Source organism: Seriola lalandi, unplaced genomic scaffold (genome assembly GCF_002814215.2).
Source record: "Seriola lalandi dorsalis isolate HSWRI2012SDOR001 ecotype SW California unplaced genomic scaffold, Sedor1 jcf7180002053896, whole genome shotgun sequence".
Classification (NCBI taxonomy): Eukaryota; Metazoa; Chordata; class Actinopteri; order Carangiformes; family Carangidae; genus Seriola; species Seriola lalandi.
The window spans coordinates 276,480-295,829 of NW_019524449.1; the positions used below are offsets into that span (position 1 = coordinate 276,480).

At 40.1% G+C, this 19,350-nt stretch overlaps 1 long non-coding RNA gene across 2 annotated transcripts in view; it reads right to left on the reverse strand.

The window, feature by feature from the left end:
* Positions 1–19,350, reverse strand: part of LOC111651971 (uncharacterized) — a 33,899-nt gene that overhangs the window by 10,829 nt on the left and 3,720 nt on the right. For both annotated transcript variants that reach the window (XR_015436994.1, XR_002760574.2), the window contains one exon: positions 16,753–16,813. This is a non-coding gene — a long non-coding RNA (uncharacterized LOC111651971). The remainder of the gene's footprint in view (positions 1–16,752; positions 16,814–19,350) is intronic.

Sequence of the window (19,350 nt, forward strand, 5' to 3'; positions counted from 1 at the left end):
GTGGGTGGGTGTGGGGGTGGCGGGGCACAGTGCACTTCTCCTGAGGAGGAGAGTCACAGCAAACACACACATACTCACGAATGATTAAAGGATTGTGGGACAACTTGCAACACCTCACTTTGAGATTCATGTAACGATTCATCTCTTTATTTCAGAGCTGTAGCTGCTGGGAGTTTGATATCACACATTTGACCTACAAGCAACAGTGGGTCCCTAATAAAGGCCCGATAAAGAAAGTTTGGCATGATCACTGACGAATATTGTCTTGATTACTGCTTCTGCCTCTTGACCGCAGACACGGTAATGAGTTGAAAAGCTACATTGACTGTTTTGGCACGCAATCAAAGCCAGATAAGCACCTGGGTGCGACTGCCTTGCCATGATTGCAACAGTGAACTGTGCTGTGAAATCCTGTAATATTTACCGCAGTGCGCCCGCCATGTGCCATTACTAGGCCAATCTTGCCTTGCTGCAAACTGCAGCACCAGCAGCGGTCCTGCGTGCGAATAAGGAGAGGAGAAATGTCGGGCAGTAACCGAACGATAAAATGGACTCTGCTGATGACTCTGCTCGTGTCCTGCACCCTCCTTCCCCCTCCGCCTCCCCTTCAGTGTCCAGCCTATTCTGTCTCCCACCCTTTCTTGTCCTTTCAGTAGCACTGTTATAGCCTACAGTAATAAACAGCCCTGCTCTGAACAGCTAGTGTTAATTTAAGCCTGCATGAGGAGGATCTTTTTTATGTTTTTGTGCCAGATACCACCCCTGCTGTCTTCCTCTCTCTCTCTCTTTTTCTTTCTCTCTCTCTCTGGCTCTCATGCACACCTACCAACCTCTGCATCAGCCTGCTGAAGGTTATTCACACCCGTCCGGTTTCCACCCAACTTCTGTCCCCAAAAACTTCTCTCTGTGGCCAAAATGCTGTAATGCCCCTGAGCTGTTTGCAACAGATTCCCCCATGGCAAAAAAACAACTTCCTCTCTCTTTGGACGCCATTCCCCTCCCCTCCAGTCTTCTCTTTCCCAAAAGAAACCCAGAACTCAGCACAGGCAAATTTTTTCCCCTCCTCTCTCCCCAAAGTAGCAGCCGCACAAAAGAGAGGGGAAAAAGGGAAAAAACTTGTCCAAAAAAACGACGGATCTCACATCATGGAGCACGGCTAGCTGGTCTTGATTTCAATCTGTCTTTATTGCTCACACAGAATCTAAAGGGGAATTGCGCATTGAAACAAGAAAAGGTGGGAAAAATCTCCCCTATGTACACTTAACCATTTTATCATACGTGGTTTTTCTTACAGTGGAGAAGTAGACGAAGAGCAGAGCGAATATGAGCGACTGAACAGCAAACTAATATGGCCGCTTGGTTAGTTGCAGTGTCTCCTACCTCCTTACTCTCAGTCTTGGATGCTGAAAGAAAAGGCGTTACGCTGCTGTGTATGTGTGTGTGTGTGTGTGTGTGTGTGTGTGTGTGTGTATGTGTGTGTGTGTGTGTATGTTTCTACCTCAGAGGACGGACTCAGAAAGAGAGAGAGGGCGAGAGAGAGACAGAGAGTGAGTGCACTTGTCTTGCCCAACTCTCCTCAGCTTTCCACAGTCTCAAATGAAACTCAGGTTCCCTGTGTTCTGTGTCCCGTTGCACCATCCGCATATCAAAAACACACAACGCACTAACACGAAAAACTTAACAGTTGTGAAAAAATGAGCACGAGTGAGAAAGAAATCTGGTTACTACAGGGCTTCGACATGAGGCAACCGATGGTTTCTTATTAAGGTATGAATTCACTCGTGTCCCTTGATGAGAAAAATGGATCGAGCACCAGTCATCACATTGAACCCTGTGACGTCACATCTCGCCACGTCTTTGAACCAATTGCGATCGCTGCAAGCATAAAACGCCACAACAACTGCGAGCTGAATATAAATCAAACAATAGTGTAAACAAATGCATGTTTCATCAGCAATTTGAAGAGTCCCTTAGCCTTCCTCATCTATCTAAGACACTGTTTCTGCTAGTCAGTTGTTTACCATCTAACATGTGGCAGGAATTCAAAAAACTTGGCAGAGCCTGTTGCACCGTACGTCGTGGAGAGTTCACTTGAGGATACGGCTCTGGTTTTGGCTCAGCTGCCAACTTCTGACACTGTAGCCCTCTGCACGGCCTCGCCCCTGCAGGAGCGGCCTGCGTAATGCTGCCATTGATGAAACTCCAATATTAACAACCTCATTTATGACACCTTCAAGAGTCCACAACCGCAATATTTTCATCAACACCCTCACCTCCTGATTAAAACCAAGCTGTGCTCTGCCTTACATTTATTGTTAGTGTAAAAAGCCATATTGCATTGTTGATATTTCACATGCATGCAATTCATATTTTGAAGCTCTGCAAATTTTAGCTGGAGCACAGCAGGAAAGAGGAGAAGCTGCAGTGAAGCGATTAGGTTCTATCACACACACTGCAAATCTGCAAAAATCGAATATACAAAGGGGAGGGGAATTAAATACAAAACACTATCAAATAAACCGATCACAGTACATGTGTCGGTGCTGCACAACTCATGTTTCACAGTGGCAACATGGTCGTGAATGTCTGAGTCAAAACGAGTTACACAAACACACACACACACACACATCTCGGTGCTGTACAGCACTGAGAAAAGCAACACATGTAGTACTGAAGAATAATATAAGCCACAAAATTTTTAATACTCAGGAGCAAAAATTATACAGTATAGATATAGACAAATCACAACATTAATTGTAATTAAATGACAAATAAGTTAGATAGGTTTTTAACGGAATTACAACAGATTAGCAGACTGACAGTTTACTTTTTGAGAAGAAGTCATCAGCAGAGAGGGCAAAAAAAAAATCAAAAAACCTAAATGTATAATCCATTTCTTTACAAAAAATGCAATTTCTTAAATTTATTGCTTGTAGCCTTTAATTATCAGTGAATAATATGTAGTTAAATAAGTAGAAGCACCTGAGAAAGTCAGTAAAGAGCGATGTGAGCCTCTCTGAAGAAGCTATTTCTGTGAATACATGACTTACTGCATTTAAAATGCCAAAGTTCAGGTCTTACTTGCAAGCTTACGACATTGTACTGAGTGGTAATAACTTACACATATAATATGTGTTGTGTTTGACGCCTATAAATTCCAGCTATCTATACATTCACACTCTGGTGAACACACACTTCCTCCTCTCTTCGGTGACCAGAGCGGCGGGGCCGGCTGTCTCTACGAGGTGGTCTGCTGAGGGGCCCCTCAGCAGCACGCGCCTCAACAACTTCTCTATTACAGCCGTGACCCCTAGGGTCAGTCTCTGAAGGGTTCTGAACAAAGGCCACGACCCTGGGGTCAGAAGTGTAACGCTGGGGGCAGGCTGGGGCCCCACGGCAAAGGGAGCGTGCTGTTTGCTTTGAAAGGTAAGGATCACTAACACAGAGGCCTAATAAGGATTAAGGGGCCATCCCCTTTGGGATGTCACTCTGGGGCCTCATACATCAGTCTCTATTAACCTCCGTGACCCCCGGTGGCCATTATGGGGCTACGGGTCACAGTCGCTCGCGCTGCAGAGCTGTAAAAACTAACATTGCATGCAGTCTCAAACACGCGTGCTGCTGATTACATGGACAAATTGTTTTAAGTAGTAAACGGCTTGTCAAATAGGACACAATGCTCCTTTTAAGGAGTTTTGCCTGTCAAGACAGCTTTCAACTTGTTGCAGTAGTTGGCAGATTTCAGTCCCTAAGGAAGGTACTTTGAGGTAAAAAGCAGAGTTATCAGCCTTCAGGTTGGCTGCCTCAGCAATGAAACAAAAGCCTGACAGGTCTTTAAAATAAATTAAATGTACATCTGTAAATCATGTGAAAGCTATAGAATTATTATTTTTTTCACTTTGATAAAAAGCCAGAGAGAGTTTGATAAAACTTTGATAAAAGCAGGTGAGCAAGAAGCAAGAGACAGAATCACAAAATGGAGGACAGGAGGAGACAACATGGCAGCCCAAATGATGCAGTCACTCACACACACTGCTGAGAATTTTGCCAAATTGCGACAAAAACGTTGTTCATTGTGAAACATATCCCTATATGTAAAACAATGACATTTTTTAACAAATGCCAAACAAACATCCTGCAACGACAGAACTGAAGGAGATAAAGATATGAATTCCTTCAGTCACTCTGGGACCAAGCAGATACAGAGGTTAACCCTCCGCAGCCCGTCAGGGACGAGAAACGAAGACATGCACATATACTATCCGTTTTTTATTCGCTTTGATTTGTTCGTATCGTAATTAATGATTTTTTCTTTTTGCTCAAAAGATGTTAGGGACAAAAAAAAGTATTTCGGTTGTTTCAAAGTTTAAAACAAGTATGAAATATAATTATCTTATGTCAGAATGAGAAAAAACGAGTCTAAAGTAGTAAAGACTTCTTTCTCTTTTAATATAACTGACATATGACAAGTATAAGCAAAAACAGGAAATACGCACAAATATTAATCTTAATATATATAACAGTATTATTAACAAAGAGTAAAAATAAAATCCACATTATGAATAACTGGAAATGTAATGTGAGTCCCTATAATCAGTTCAGTGCAGTGAAAACGAAGGCAAATTCAGTCAGGGATCAAAATGATTTTTTTTTTCTGCTCTGGATAAATTTCTAAAAACTCTGAATGAATTTATGAAATCATTTAAAAAGTAACTTGACAGACTAAAGGGATTTGTTTAAAAAGGAAAGGCTGGAAAATTCAATTCTACATTTTAATGTAACCTAATAAGATAAAACAAAATACAATTTTTACCCCCTCCTCTTTTTTTTTCAAAAAGGACCCCTGAAAAAGGACAAACTTTTATTCTGAAAAGATTCTGTATATTTCAACAACAAAATGTTTACATCTTTGTTTTTCCTTTAGCTTGCCAGACAGGATTTCATAATAAATTTAATTTAGACTTATTTCATGAACTGAACTCTGGAGAGTAATATGGCAAAGTTGAAAACGCAGTGCACTCCTTTTTACTCAAAACTTTATCGAGATATTAAAAAACATTGATATTAAAAAAGCACATTATTACTATTGTTTTAAAATTAGAATATGGCGATTTTATAAACTACTCAAGCTTCAGTTTCAGTTGCAAACACTTTGTAATGAATGAAAATTTCTCTCTCAGCATAAGCAGTCAGGTGTATTGAGGAGTGATTCCAGGCTGTCACAACACGCTCTTAGGAAACTTTAAATCTCTTTAGATAGGTGAAATAATAAAAATATATTGCAACCGTCAAGAAAATAAGCGACCATCTAAACGTGCAAAATCATCTGGATTTCAAACCTTTCAGACATTTTGAATGCGTAATTAGAAAATGTTCCTTTTCCAACTATCATTACTACAAATTGCTTGGATCTCATGATAATGTTTTTCATTATTTCATATTAAAGTGTAAAAAGGATTAAATACGTGTGTACATTTTCTTTGCTCTACAAAAATCATTTTTAAAACTTATTTCGTAAATATACAAGAGGGTAAATCAGCTTACTGAAACTCTAAATAAACAGGTGGTAGAAGACTGCAAGGTCAAAAAACATTCTCAAGTGTTTTCCAACTACAGTTCGCACTTATCAAGGGCACTAACTGAGCACTTTGATTCAAATGTATTTCTTTGATAATCATTAAGCCACTCACCTCTGAAAACCGAGCTTCTCTGTGTGGAGGGAGCCCATTCGGCAGCAAAGCAGAGCAGAGCAAAGGTTGGAAAAGAGGAGAGACGAAATGGACCTGCGCTCACTACAGACAAGTGTCCTATACAGTTTTTAAAACAGCCAAACAGACAATAAATCTCAAACAAGCAGCACTATGACAACTTCACGACTCGTCCTTTTTTCTAGCTCTTCTCTCATTAAAGAAAGGGCAGTGCTTTGGGAGAATTACTGTCCTACTTTCAGTTAACTATGAGACTCCCCTCTCTAGGTCATTTTGCAACTGTCAGGTTTATTAGAAAAGTTTGGTTTCTAATTTAGCTCACAGAATACACTGCCCATCTCGAGGACATAAAAAAAAATGTAATTACAGGGATGTTTATCCAGGGAACAAAGAAACGCCATTCTGATCCTTGGCAAAATAGGCTCTTTTTTTTTTTTCGTAATTTGTGATAACTGTGTGAAGCATGACAAAATTCATCTTATAGCAAAATTAATGCTGCAATCCTTGCTACCTTGGTCTTATTCAATCCTACATTAAATAGCTTTTGATTGAGAGGCATCGAAATATTCTGTAGTGCTAGATGACACAGGAAAAATGCTCTGAATGCTAAGTCGAGTGCTCTCAAGGCTACAACATTTCAGCTCAAACGTGTCATTTTTGAAAACACTGTTACTATGGAATAACTTGTTTCTAACAATACAAAAAAGGAGATAAATCACAAAGTGCAGGCAGGCAAAAAATAAATTAAAAATATATTTTCAGATTTCATTTTTTTTTTTTTCTTATATTCGAAACTTACCACTCTTCTCCCCTCCTCCCAACTCACAAACACACACACCTCTCCTGATCCCTAGCTACATACTGTTCACATTTCGGGGGTCCATCCCACATTAATAAATCATTATATTTCAGCTCTTATCAAACATCAGCTTACGTACAGGTCTGTGGCATTCTCAGGGAGTGGTACCACCTCTTAAAGGGTTCGGACCTGCTGTTGGTTCTAGTTTAATGCCACGTCACAGATGCACTGCAGCCTGGATGGGCCTGCGTGACCTAGCTCAGCCCAGATAGGAGCCATTTGCACCCCAGCCCCCATCAGGACCGTACACCCACATTTCATAAAAGGAAGGTGGTGGTGGTAGTGAAAGGAGGGGGGTGATGTGAAGACATGTTTTATTTTCATTTTTTATTTTAACTGCAGCGTCTCTGTCCTTCCTGTGATTTGCCCTCTGTTCTCTTCTTATTTCCAAAAATCAGGCACTTGTCTGACTGAGTGACAGCACGCTCGTTTCAGTCGCCCGTATCCAGTTCAGCTGACTAAGGGTTCAGGAACGCTCCAAATAGAGTGTTTGTTTGATTTCATATCTAGCACTAGTATGCACACACATGCTTCCGGCTTCACACACACACACACACACACACACACACACACACACGCACGCACGCACACGTCTGGAGTTGTATGGGTTACACAAAGTAGCATGAGGCACATGAGCATGTCCTCATGAAACCAACAGGATCTATTCATTTGAGCAGAAAATTCACAAGTTAAGTTTCCGAATTAAGAAGATAATTTGTATAATTTCTTATTGCTTGTTCAGTGTGGTTTAATAAGAAAAACATTCCCAAACAGAGAATGAGTGTGTGTGTGTGTGTGTGTGTGTGTGTGTGTGTGTGTGTGTGTGTATGTGTGTGTGTGTGTGTGTGTGTGTGTGTGACTTAATGATCTACTCAAGGACATCCATGTAGCACGCTGAAATTGAAAAATGAAGAGTGCTAATAGGTCAGAGCATCTCCTAACTGCCACAGCCGTCGAGTCTTGATGCTAGTGATTTATCTTTAATTGGATTTTACAGAGGGGTCTCCCAGTGGGAGGCAGCGGACTCATTTCTGAACTGTCCCTACAACTTTATGCGAAATGTACAGACAAATAAGTAAACTTGGCCTCGCAGTAAACAGGAAATGCAATTGAAGCTGAAATGTGAAACCCTCCTAAATCTGACCTGCATAATTATTGTTTTGTAAATCCATACAGCAGCACAGAAGATATTCATCTGCATATTTTTACATATATTTCATGTGAAAACAGAGAACACTTTTTTTTTCCTGTTTTGTTCTCTGGTCTTTTCCTATTCATGTCTGACCTCGATATTAACCCCAAATCATTGTTAAAAATGAACCCCTGATCCAATTCTTCAAACAATGTATCGCATTCATTTGCTTTCACAAAGTTTTGCCTGGACATTAACACATTTGACAGAGAATTTAAACTGTCTCTGAACATTATACTAAAACTCCTCTGATATTTACATCATACTTTTCTTTTTAAATATATTTTCTGGGGAGTTTTTGCTGAGTGACATGTTCACAAAAATACAAAACACATAAATCACTATTAAACCCCTGGCTCTTTTCCTAAAAGTATTAACTCACTGTGGTGTCTACTGCAGTGTGTAGTCTAGTGAGAGGGGAAAGGAGACGCTGGCTCTCAGGGGTTAAGATGCTAGCAGTCATGTGCCTGTCGGCTGCAACAAAAGCCTGCCTATGTAGGGTGCATACAGATGGAGCGAGCTCCTTTGTGTGCAGCGTTTCACACGTCGCAGCCTCGGAGCTGCCAGGTCTGGCTCTCTGGGCCTGGCTACAGGCCTAGCTAGCAGCTTGTAGCACCTGACGCTGGGCTCTCACTTTGCTTTTCTTTGCTTGAGACCCCAAGTGCAGCAAGTTTTGAAAGATAATGGAACAGAAGTCCAAATAGTGGGTCACACAGCTCAACACAAACAATTGCAACAAAATACAGCACAGCAGAGCAGGGCACTGTGGCCAGGCGGTCTCAGATCAGCATGACAGGAGCAATTGTAAGCATGGCTCCCACTCAGGTCTGCCACGAAATGTTTGATTTTTCCCTCCTCTGCTGTCTGTCATCTACCCCTGTAAAATACTCTGCAAGACTACTTGTAATGTGCTGATATAAATACCATCGGTGCATATTTTAATCATGTGTACAGCTGTACATGATGTGTACATAGTTCTGTAGCCTACTATATACACTGTGTCTGTGTATGTCTGTATATTCTGCTTTATTTATGCTATGTGCGCCAAGTCACTGAGGCAAGTTCCTTATAGTGTACATGTTAGTGTACACAGTGATGAGACTAGCTAATGCCTGGAACGAGCTTTAACACTGGATTCTAAGCTTCACAGGCTTGAAAATGTCTTTTCTCTACAGAAATGATTTGTCTGCAACTTTCTGGTATACATTTGTTGTGCAAACATTGTGGTCCGGCATAAACCGCATATTGTGATACACGTTGAAAGCGAATACTTTTCTTTCTTAAACTTTACATGGTCAATACAATATAAGATATATATTTCATTGTTGCAGATTACACAAACTGGGATTCTGCTATTGATGCAAACAAATCCAAAAGTAAACAGCTCATGATGTGTTGCAAAAAAAAAAAAAAATCCATTTTACATGTGACTAGGGATTCAAAGACCTGACCTTGAATAAGGCATTAAGTTTCATCATACACAATAAGTCTCTTTGGACATATAACTGCGGTAAACAGCAAATGTGTATTATTCTGTTTGGTGAAGGTTATTACATTTTGATAAAACCTCACTGTAAATATGCTGAGGGACATATACAAAAGGCAGCTGCCACTACTGTGTAAAGTCTGACACTGAAGCTTTACAGTATATTCACTCATGAGCCACTCAGGTGGATCCTCTTACCCAGAGTGAGTGAACAGGTGGGGGGGGGTTCGCTGTCCTTCCTGAGGACTCTTCAGCAGCACACCTGACTGTTACGAGAAGGCAGCCTTTGACATTTTAAATGCAGGACAATCTCTGTGAGCACTTGGAGAACCTGCTGCCATGCCTGCACTTAAAACCCACATCAAGTGGATGGAAATGCTGTGGTGTACCAGCATTATTCTATTATTTCAATTGCATAGCCCACTGCTTGCACTAAGTTAACTTTTTAAAAAAAATATATCATTACGTGTATAAGAATGTAGTCAATACAAAAAATACTCATTGTGCTGTTGGTTTTGGATTTTGAAAGCCCCATGCGAGCCATATGAGTGACAGAGGCTACACTCAGAAGAAAATAGAACCATAAAAAGTCAATTCTGCTATCCTTCCAAAAATCACAATAAATCTTTAATGAGACGATACTCTGTTCTCTCTAGATATTCTCCTCAAATAGGCTTACTGGCACAAAAACAACAGTTTTACAACGTTAGGAATAATGCTGGGTGTAATGGTTTTGCTAAAAGCACTTCCGTACAAATTAGCAATTTACTGTTTTACTTAGACATATGAAAATATTTTAATGTGACCCATTAAAAGCTTTTATATGGCTAATAACATGTATTAGAAACAGAATTAGTATCTGCTTTAAAGATGTTTCTGTGTTGCCAGTCACTGAATTGAAAAATTGCATGTTAGCAAAGTTAGCACTCCTTTCGAAGGATTTGAACACTGACTAAGCGCGCTTAACATATTTAAGCTAATATATTCTATTAGTTTTCATTAGGAAGGGTAACAAGACTAGAAAAGGTTTTTGTTTGCATCTAAATGCGAAACAGGAGACTCTAATATGTCAAGTTCCCAGAGAAGAGAAGTAACAAACTAAAAGCCCTTCAAACAAAGTGTTACTTGTATCTCTTTATAAATGGCACAATAGTCATTCATCCTAGCATCACACTTGTGGTGAAGCTGGTGGGGGAATTAGCTCCCACATATCATCACGTATTGTTCCACACCATGTTACAAATTTTATTGAGAGTGTAAATAGTCCCGGAACAGGAAATGAAACTCTCTCTCTCTCTCAAATGTGCTGGTGTGTGTGTCTGTCTTAGAGAAAGTCTCTGTTCTCTCTTTCTTTAACACACACACACACACACACACAACAAACCCCTCTGTCACTCAAACAAGCTGCTGCTATAAGTTGTATGTTAATTAAACTTTTGTCAGTACAGCCTGGAGAGTATTATCTCCTATTTTCTGACCCTGACACGCTGCTGTCACAAATCATGTCCTAAAACACACACACTTGTACACACACGCACGCACACACACACACACACACACACACACACACACACACACACACACACTTGTACACACATGTTCTGTATACATACCACATGCTTGAGTTACATACTACCAGGACAAGCCGGCCGGGTGCCTGACAACCACAGCGATGGAGGAGACGTGAGGGAGGGAGGAAAAAAAAAGGTACCCTAGCGTGTTAGTTTTCTGCCAGGGAGTCCCTATTGACCTGTTAAACCTTTGTGACTGGAACAAATGCAAATGGCGCTGACTTGTTCACACAAAATACTAAAGGCCCATTCAAATGAGGCCCCGGGCCACAATGCAGCAGTGGCCGAGCGCTCTGTGGAGGCAGGGCAGCCCCCAGTCTGAGAGAGCGAGGGAGCGAGAGAGACAGAGATTCTTTTAGCCATTGCACAGTTCATTCTGGTTGTCTGGTGGAGAGCAACCATCCACTCTCATTACTTCTCCTTCATGAGCACAGACACACACACACACACACACACACACACACACACACACACACACACACACACACACACACACACACAGGATGAAGTCACCTTACACCTTTGCTGTAATTCTGCCCCCACTAAATCACAAACACTGTTACACTGCTCTGAACTTTACCCCATAATTACCTCGTATGTAATAGTTTGTAATTGGATGCCAGTGGACCTGAACAGGTCCTGTTATCAAGCATGGCACCAGTCATGCTTGATAATCAGACACAACTTAATCCACCTTGGCTTTTGCAAGGATACTCGGTGTGTCCCAGTCGATAATATCATATCCTACTTTTTAATTCTGTCCATCGGGCATAGAATAATAAATGAGGAGAGAGACAAAGTGGGAAAGAGAGGAGAGAGGGGCAGAGAGTGGAAGACAAATACATACATGTGAGACTAAATAACAAATAAATAACCATAGGAAAGACTAGCTTCACTCTTGATTATTAGATTAACTCTAATACAATAATATTAACAATAATGAGGATTGCACAAAGCTAAAATGGGAGTAAGGTATTTACATGCCACGGTAATGGAAGAAAGCCAGACAGCCCAATTCAGGTTTTCCATATTTCAGAGAATGAGCAATTCAAAGTAAGATAGGAGATTTGAATGAGTCCACCCACAACTGGGTTAACTTGGTTACAAAAACAAAATTCTTCTGCATGTAAACGCAGTCTCTGATGCTAAAACTGAAAGCAGTCAAGGCACTGTGGGAGGCTTTGGGATGAAAAATATCTATTAAAATGCCAAACAAACCACCTTTAAATGAAATATGGCATTTTATGTGTAGGACAGGGGCTCAGTTCTGCTGTAGCTCTTTTGACAATAAATGGGACACAAGAATGGTGCATCTGTAAAAAAAAACAAAAAAAAAAATCTTCATCTGATACTGAAAGAATAAGCTATGTTTGACAGTATACAGCACAGAAGTTTGTTGGAAGTCATGGAGGGCTTTCTTGTCCCATCCCTGCTCTCCAAATAAGAAATTAGTAGAAGCCTGAGGATGGCTCTCATCAAAACATCTGGACAACACCTGATCTGAGGGATGCTGCCTACTGGACCTCCCCTGAACTGGTTCAATCAAATTACGGGGTATTTCCAAAAGAGTGGATGTGGTGGGAGGTCAACCATCCACACCAAGTCACCTCTTCTCAATCCAATACACTGTGAATGTAAAAACTAAAGTCACAGTATTCATTGGATGTACAAAATATGATATTTTATTTTGCAGCTGCAAGTTTGCAGTTGCAAAATATCTCAACGGCTTCAGGTTTTGTAAATATTTCTGTGACTCATTTGACTCCAATTTTTTCCTGTGTAACTGGTTTTATTGAATTTTGGTAATAATGTTTGACAATAAACATTTGGCTGGATTCACATTGTTGGACATGCTGTATGTAACTGCTATAACTTAAGTGAATTCCTACTTGACACTTAAACATTTAAGTCCATATTGGCCAATGTTATGTGGCTTTAACTATTTTTATAAAACAGATGTTAAATCCACCTAAATATTGCTGTTTTTTAAATAAATGTATTATGTTGCAGAACTTCAATAAAACTAAATAAAGAGCTGCTTTCATACTGACTCAAAACTGAGTATAACTTTAAATTCTAAATTCTTCCAACTTACAGTCAGAAGAAAGAAAGGAGAAAGAAAAGGAAGTGAACCCTTTGGAATTACCTGTATTTATGTATAAATCTTAATCTTAATCAAAGTTATAATAATGAGCAGACACAATCTGTTCACACAAACTAATGATACACGAATGTTGCATTGTTGTTGTTCATATTGAATACATCATTGAAACATTCACAGAGGAGGTTGCAAGAAGTGTGTGAACCCCACAGCTAATAACATCAACAATGGCTAACTGGAGTCAAGAGTTAGTAAACCCGGAGTCCAGTCCATGAAACCAGATTGGAGATGTGGGTTACAGACACTTTTCTTATAAAAAAAAAAAACTTTTTGAGTTTTGATGAGAATTGGTTAGAAAGTTATCTCAAAAGAAAACTCTGCTAACTGTCTATATATGGAGACAAGCTTGTTCTGTGGACACTCTCCCTCAAAGTGGGTGTCCAGCTAAAATGACTCAAAAGTCGCAACGCAGAAAGTTCAGTAATGTAAGAAAGAAGCTCAGAGTAACAGCTAAAGGCTTAAAGGAATCGCTGCAGCTGGTGTTAACATCTCTGTTCATGAGCCGACCATATGCAAATCATGGTGAATGGTTGCATGGAGCATGTTGGTCTGACACCGTGGGGGAAGCTGCTGCTCTCCTAAAAATAATTGCTGCACACCTGAAGTTTGCCAAAGAGCAGCTTGACACTCCACAACACTACAGGGAAAATTGTTTTGTGGACTGATGAAACTATGGGTGAACTGTTTTGGAAGAACATGCAGCACCACGTATGGTGTAAAAAAAGATCCTCCCAAAGGTGAGGAACAGTGGAGGGACCATCATGACCGTCATCTGGGCCTGGACAGCTCACATCATCAAGGGGAAAATAAATTCCCAAGTTTTTCAAGGTCTCTTACAGGATAATGTCAGGGTGGTTGTCCACCTGATGAAGGTCAGTAGAAGCTGCGTGATGCAGCAGGACAACGTGTCTAAACATCAAAGTAAATCTACTACAGAATGAATTTAAACAAAGAAAATCTACCTGTTGGAGGTCAAACCTTAACCCCGTAGAGATGCTGTGGAATGACTTGAAGAGAGCCCCTCACAGCAGACATCCTAAGAATATGGCTGAGCTGAGGCAGCTCTGTAAGGAGGAACGGTCCAAAATTCCTCCTGAACATTGTGCAGGTCTGAGCAGCTACAGAAAACACTTGTTTCAGATTATTGTTGCATAAGGAGGTTTGACCGGTTGTTAAATCCAAGGCTTCACCTACTTTTTTTTTCACCAGCACTGAATGAATGTTTAATGTGTGTGTTCAATAAAGTGTTATTAACTTAAGCACATTGCGTTTGTCTAAACTTACAACTTAGATGAAGATCAGATCACATTTTATGAACAATTAACAAAAAAAAACAAAAAAAAAGCTTATGCCAAAGGGTTTATTTAATTTTTTATTGCCACTGTATTTGGATCTGTAAATATTATACTGAGAAAAGTGCTGCATTTTATTATATTTCTTCATTTTTAGTGGTAGGCTTTGCAAGAAAAGTAATCTGAGCCCACATCCTACAGTGTTTCTGTCAGCCATGCTGTATGTGGAGTGACACCTGCAGAGGTCACACATGAGCTATGACTCTGCAGGGAGAAGGGCAAGAGGAAGGAGAAAGGGAAGAGAAACACCACAGACAAAGACTGAGGTGACAATCGGACTTCAGTCTAAGAGTTTTTTTATGGACTGTGAAGCTTTTGTATTTTCTGCTTTATTTGATAGTAAAATTGCAAGTACTTTTAGTTCTTCTGTATTACCACTGAAGCTATTTCTGTTTTGCAAGACTTTATTACTTTATTTATTTACTCAACCACATTACATTTATTGTCCTTTTTTTGCTCCTTTTATTCATCTGCTGAAGTTACTAGTTATTTTGACAACTGAATTGAGGGTTCACATGCATATTGCATATGTTATGCAAAAGAATATAAAGCTAGTTTTTGAACTACCCAACACTACAAATCACTAGCTCTAGTGCTGGATCAGCTAAAATATAATAACATTGCTTTAATCAATAATTTCACTGGAGAGAGGCATTTTTCAGAATAAGTGCTTAAAATTTTTAGCTTTATAATAATTTGATGCTTTTTCATCGATCCCACTGGACAGAACAGGATGGCTAAAGTGCACTGACGGTCCCAAGTCAAATCTCAATCCTGAACAACACAGGAAAACGTCTGAGCTACCACAACAAAATAAAAATTTAAACAATCTACTCTGTCCCACTCCATCAGTCAAAAGCATATGCTACAGCCAATCATTCAAAGCCACAGAACTTTATTTCAGAGTAAAGCTCCTAATGGTTCCAAACATACTAAATATGTCATGCTGAATTATGGGGGAATGGTATAAATTGATGCAAGAGACATGCAGAATTTTTCCATTTGATGTAATGGCGGGGCCATAAAAAGACAGCTTCTTGAGGTGGAATATTTCATTCAATACAAGAATTAAATTCTGTGGCTTCAGTAAAGTCTTATGTACAAAATACTGTTTTGTACGTGACTGTGTCATGTGTGTGGAGAAGGGTTTTTCTCACTTAGGAAACACTTATGATTAAGAGGAACATCAGGTTTCGAGCTGCCTCAGTGAACTCAGTGAACTTTTCTGAGCCTGACATTGATCTTGTACTACTGGAATTATACTGCACCAGTAAACTCCACCCATCTGGTAGCTCGTGTAAGTAAAAACAAATATGATAAAATACTTGCAACCAGGATTTCACCCAGACCAGTGACAGGTACTGTACCGCAGTTACAAGTGTTTTTGTCAAGAATGCTATTCATTCAGTCCTCCAGAGAGCCCATGCACATTAATCTGACATTGGTGTCACAAACTTCCCTCTGAACCTAAGTCAGGAATCTTTCCTATAACTTTTATTCAGCTATTTTCAAGCCAAAACTGTCCTTATTGAGTAAAAAGTTACTCATTCACTGTACAATTCACTAAAAACCACATTTTCAAATATCATCAATTCCATGACTACAACATAATGTTCTGATTTACGAGGAGTCAAAGACGTCATGTTGTTGGGATCAACTTCATGGAAGAAAATAAAAATCATAAATTATCACGAAACACGTTCATTTATTCCCAAAGAGTCTTCTCACATAAAATCCACTATGCTTAAATCCCCCTAACTCTTCAGCATAGTTACGGATAGTTACTCCAAAGCTAAAGCCAGGCATCTTTCTCCTTCAACAGGAAAGTCAAAGTGCTGACAGTGTTGCTGCAGCAGCTGAGACTCCTCATTATGGTCTATTAAAAATATACCAATATTGTGTATTGAGACATTAGACAGAGACTGTCAGTTTGAGCATTAATGCTCTTATTTTCTGTCTTGCTACTTACAGTTTAACAAGAGATTAGGAATAAAGCCCAGATTGTGCATTCTTCTTGAACTCTAGATATAAAAAAGAAATACTTGATTTTCTAGAGATCACAATTTTAATTTCCATTTTATTCTTTATACTTTAAACCAAGATTAAAAATACATTTTTCAAGAGATGCCCGGCTGAGAGATAAGTATAAAGCCAAATGGGTTTAAATGAATACATTATATATATACATATAATATATATGTATTACAAAAAACAATCATAACAACATTGCAACATTTTGGAGGGCATAAAGGAGCATAATACAGTAGCTCCGACCCTTATGTCCTCTAAGCAAGTAAGATTGTGACCAAAATGACTTAAACTGAAATTGTAAGCAACATAATATTGTTGTTTTTTTGCCCGTATGTTCTTTCGCACAGCCTCAGTAGACATTTGTGTGTGTTTGTGAGTGCCCATGTACTCACCTGCCTTGCAGCATCTGAGGCCTGGTGGTTCCACATCCTCTGTGTACTCTGTTGCCCTGCGCTGAAAATACAAGACACAGGAAAAAAAACTCAAATCACAAATCAAAAGTGTGGAAAGTCACAGCTCTGCTGTTTCGACCTGCACTGTGAAAAATGATCGAGAGCTGTGATTGATTAGGACGTGTGCTGTGCGGTTTGGTTGCGTGTTGTTCTCCCACACTGTGCCAGTACAAGCTGAGAACAGGACATTCTTAGTGGAACATTTCTGCTGTTACATGTCAGTGCTGTTGGGCAAAGGACCAGCTGGAATTTATTCAAATTATCAGGGACCCTTATTCTTTTCATGAAGTAAATTGACGAGCTTTGCTTTTCTTAATTTAATCTATAATATCACAATGGAGGATATGTAAATAAAAGTAGCATTAGAGAACTTTTTTTCTTTGCTTTGAGGCGACTGAAATGTAGATTAATCCAAAAAGGAGCAGCCATTTACCATCGACAAATTGTGTCCGTTCAGATTATAATAATAAAACACTAGACTGATTCACTTTCTGCCCTTTAGGAAGGTCAAAGCACAAAGTCAGCCACAGCTCTGACTCTGCTGGACGTCTGTGTCAGGCTCAAGGGAACATGGGTAAGCGAAGGCTTAAATGGAAATGTTCTCCGAGAAAATCGGCCCTTCTTCTGCTGCTGCATTGACGCAAACTTCTATATACACACAACAAATGAAGGCAAAGAAAAGGCCACTGCATTATTCCATGGACATTGCAGTTGTGTATCTCCACTGCTCATTGTCAAATGTGTTCATGAATATTTCTGTCATACTGCTGAAGCAGCAGTGGTGTGTCGTACTGTGTTCTAGTTCAATCTTGTAGACATACAACTCAAACAGTTAAAGATTTTGCAAGCACATGAAACAGGCTGAGTAGGTGGTTTCAGAATATCTGGTCTTATTTAATTCCTAAAAATCCCCTTTTACTGCAATATGTACACGGAACCTTGAAGATGAGATTATCTACAATTAGGGTTTAGGTCATGCTGTTTCAACATTTCTAACATTTGCCTTGGCCTGTATTTGATTCTTGGAACAAGTGTCATCCAACATGAAATGTGACCGAGAACAACTATAAACTCAGTGACCTTCGAACTGAATAAATCTACGTCAAGTTTACAACCAAAAAATTACTATAGCTTTGGTCTGCGAGGAAGATGATGTATACAACCAGCCTCAAATAACCCCTGTTGGTTGGTATTCTGGCTGTGAAAGGAAATTTATTTGAACAATTTAGCCATTTATCTCTCACCCAGAAGGGTTTATCAGCTATTTATAGCTTTTGTTCCTTCCATACTATCTCAGCTTTAAGGAATACAAAGGGATTCAGAATCCTTCACAGCGTCTCAACACTGGCTTTAATAAAGCCAGTTTGTGTAGGTGTTTTATGTTTTTTTTTTCCTCATAAGTACATAACGCGGGCAGCCTCTTTTTGCTGTGGGTATGTTAAAACTGAACCGGAAGAACCTGCACTGCTCCCCACAGAGCCCTGCTTCATTTGCTTTTCGTCTCTCCTTTCCTCTGCCCCCCTCCCTCCCCATGTTCTCACAGGACTCGTGAACTCTCCATAAACTCGCTGATTCCCTCCAGAACGCTGCTGTCTATCCGAGATCAGTAGAAGTAGAAATAAAACGAAAGAGTGAGAAAAAAGCTGAAACAGACAATAAGGTATGGAGAATGAAGAGAGGAAGAGGGAGGGAAAAACAAAAAGAGAGAGAAGCAGGCCAGATTGCAGAGGGTTGAATCAATGCAGCGGCCTGGTCCCTTTTTTTCTCCCCTCTCTTTTTTTCATTTTTTTCTCTCTCTCTCTCAAATGATTCACAGTGGAAAGAAAAGGCCTTTTCCCTGTCCTCAGTTGAACTCCACATCAGCTTCCTGTTAGAAAGGCAAGGAGGAAACACCCAGAGCAACACGCGCGTGCGCACACGCACACGCGCGTGCGCACAAACACACACACACACATACACACACACACACACACACACACACACAAATACACACAGAGGAAGGCCTTCACTAGTGGATTCTTTGCTGCCAGAGAAATTAGGTCAAGCACTTAAATGCCCTGCACTGAGATGCGCAGAGATTTAAAACGTGAAGTGTTTGGTGGGGACAAGAGACATACCAGAGCAACAAACATGCACGCACACAACCGCTGCACTCTGAAATAAATGCTAGCTACACACTATACTGTCAGCTCATGGCTTGCACACATTATTAATACCAAAAAACCTGAAATAATCGGTGACAGACACCCACTGCTCTTACTCTTAATACACCCTCCATCTGTGCAGATTAGAACAAGACAAGGTGGCTCAGGCACACACAATAGAGTAAATGATATGTATTTGAAAAAACACCTTTTAAGTCTCCTCACAGGGAGAAACTAAAGCACTACGTGCACGCATTCTCAAAACGGCAGATGACCTGATTAGGGAGTGACAGGAGTCTCTGTGCGCCTCTAAAACTCAGCTCAGGACAGGACAGCACAACACGCCACACTGCAGTATCAGCCGTGCACGCCGAAACCCCCTCCCACCCCCCAC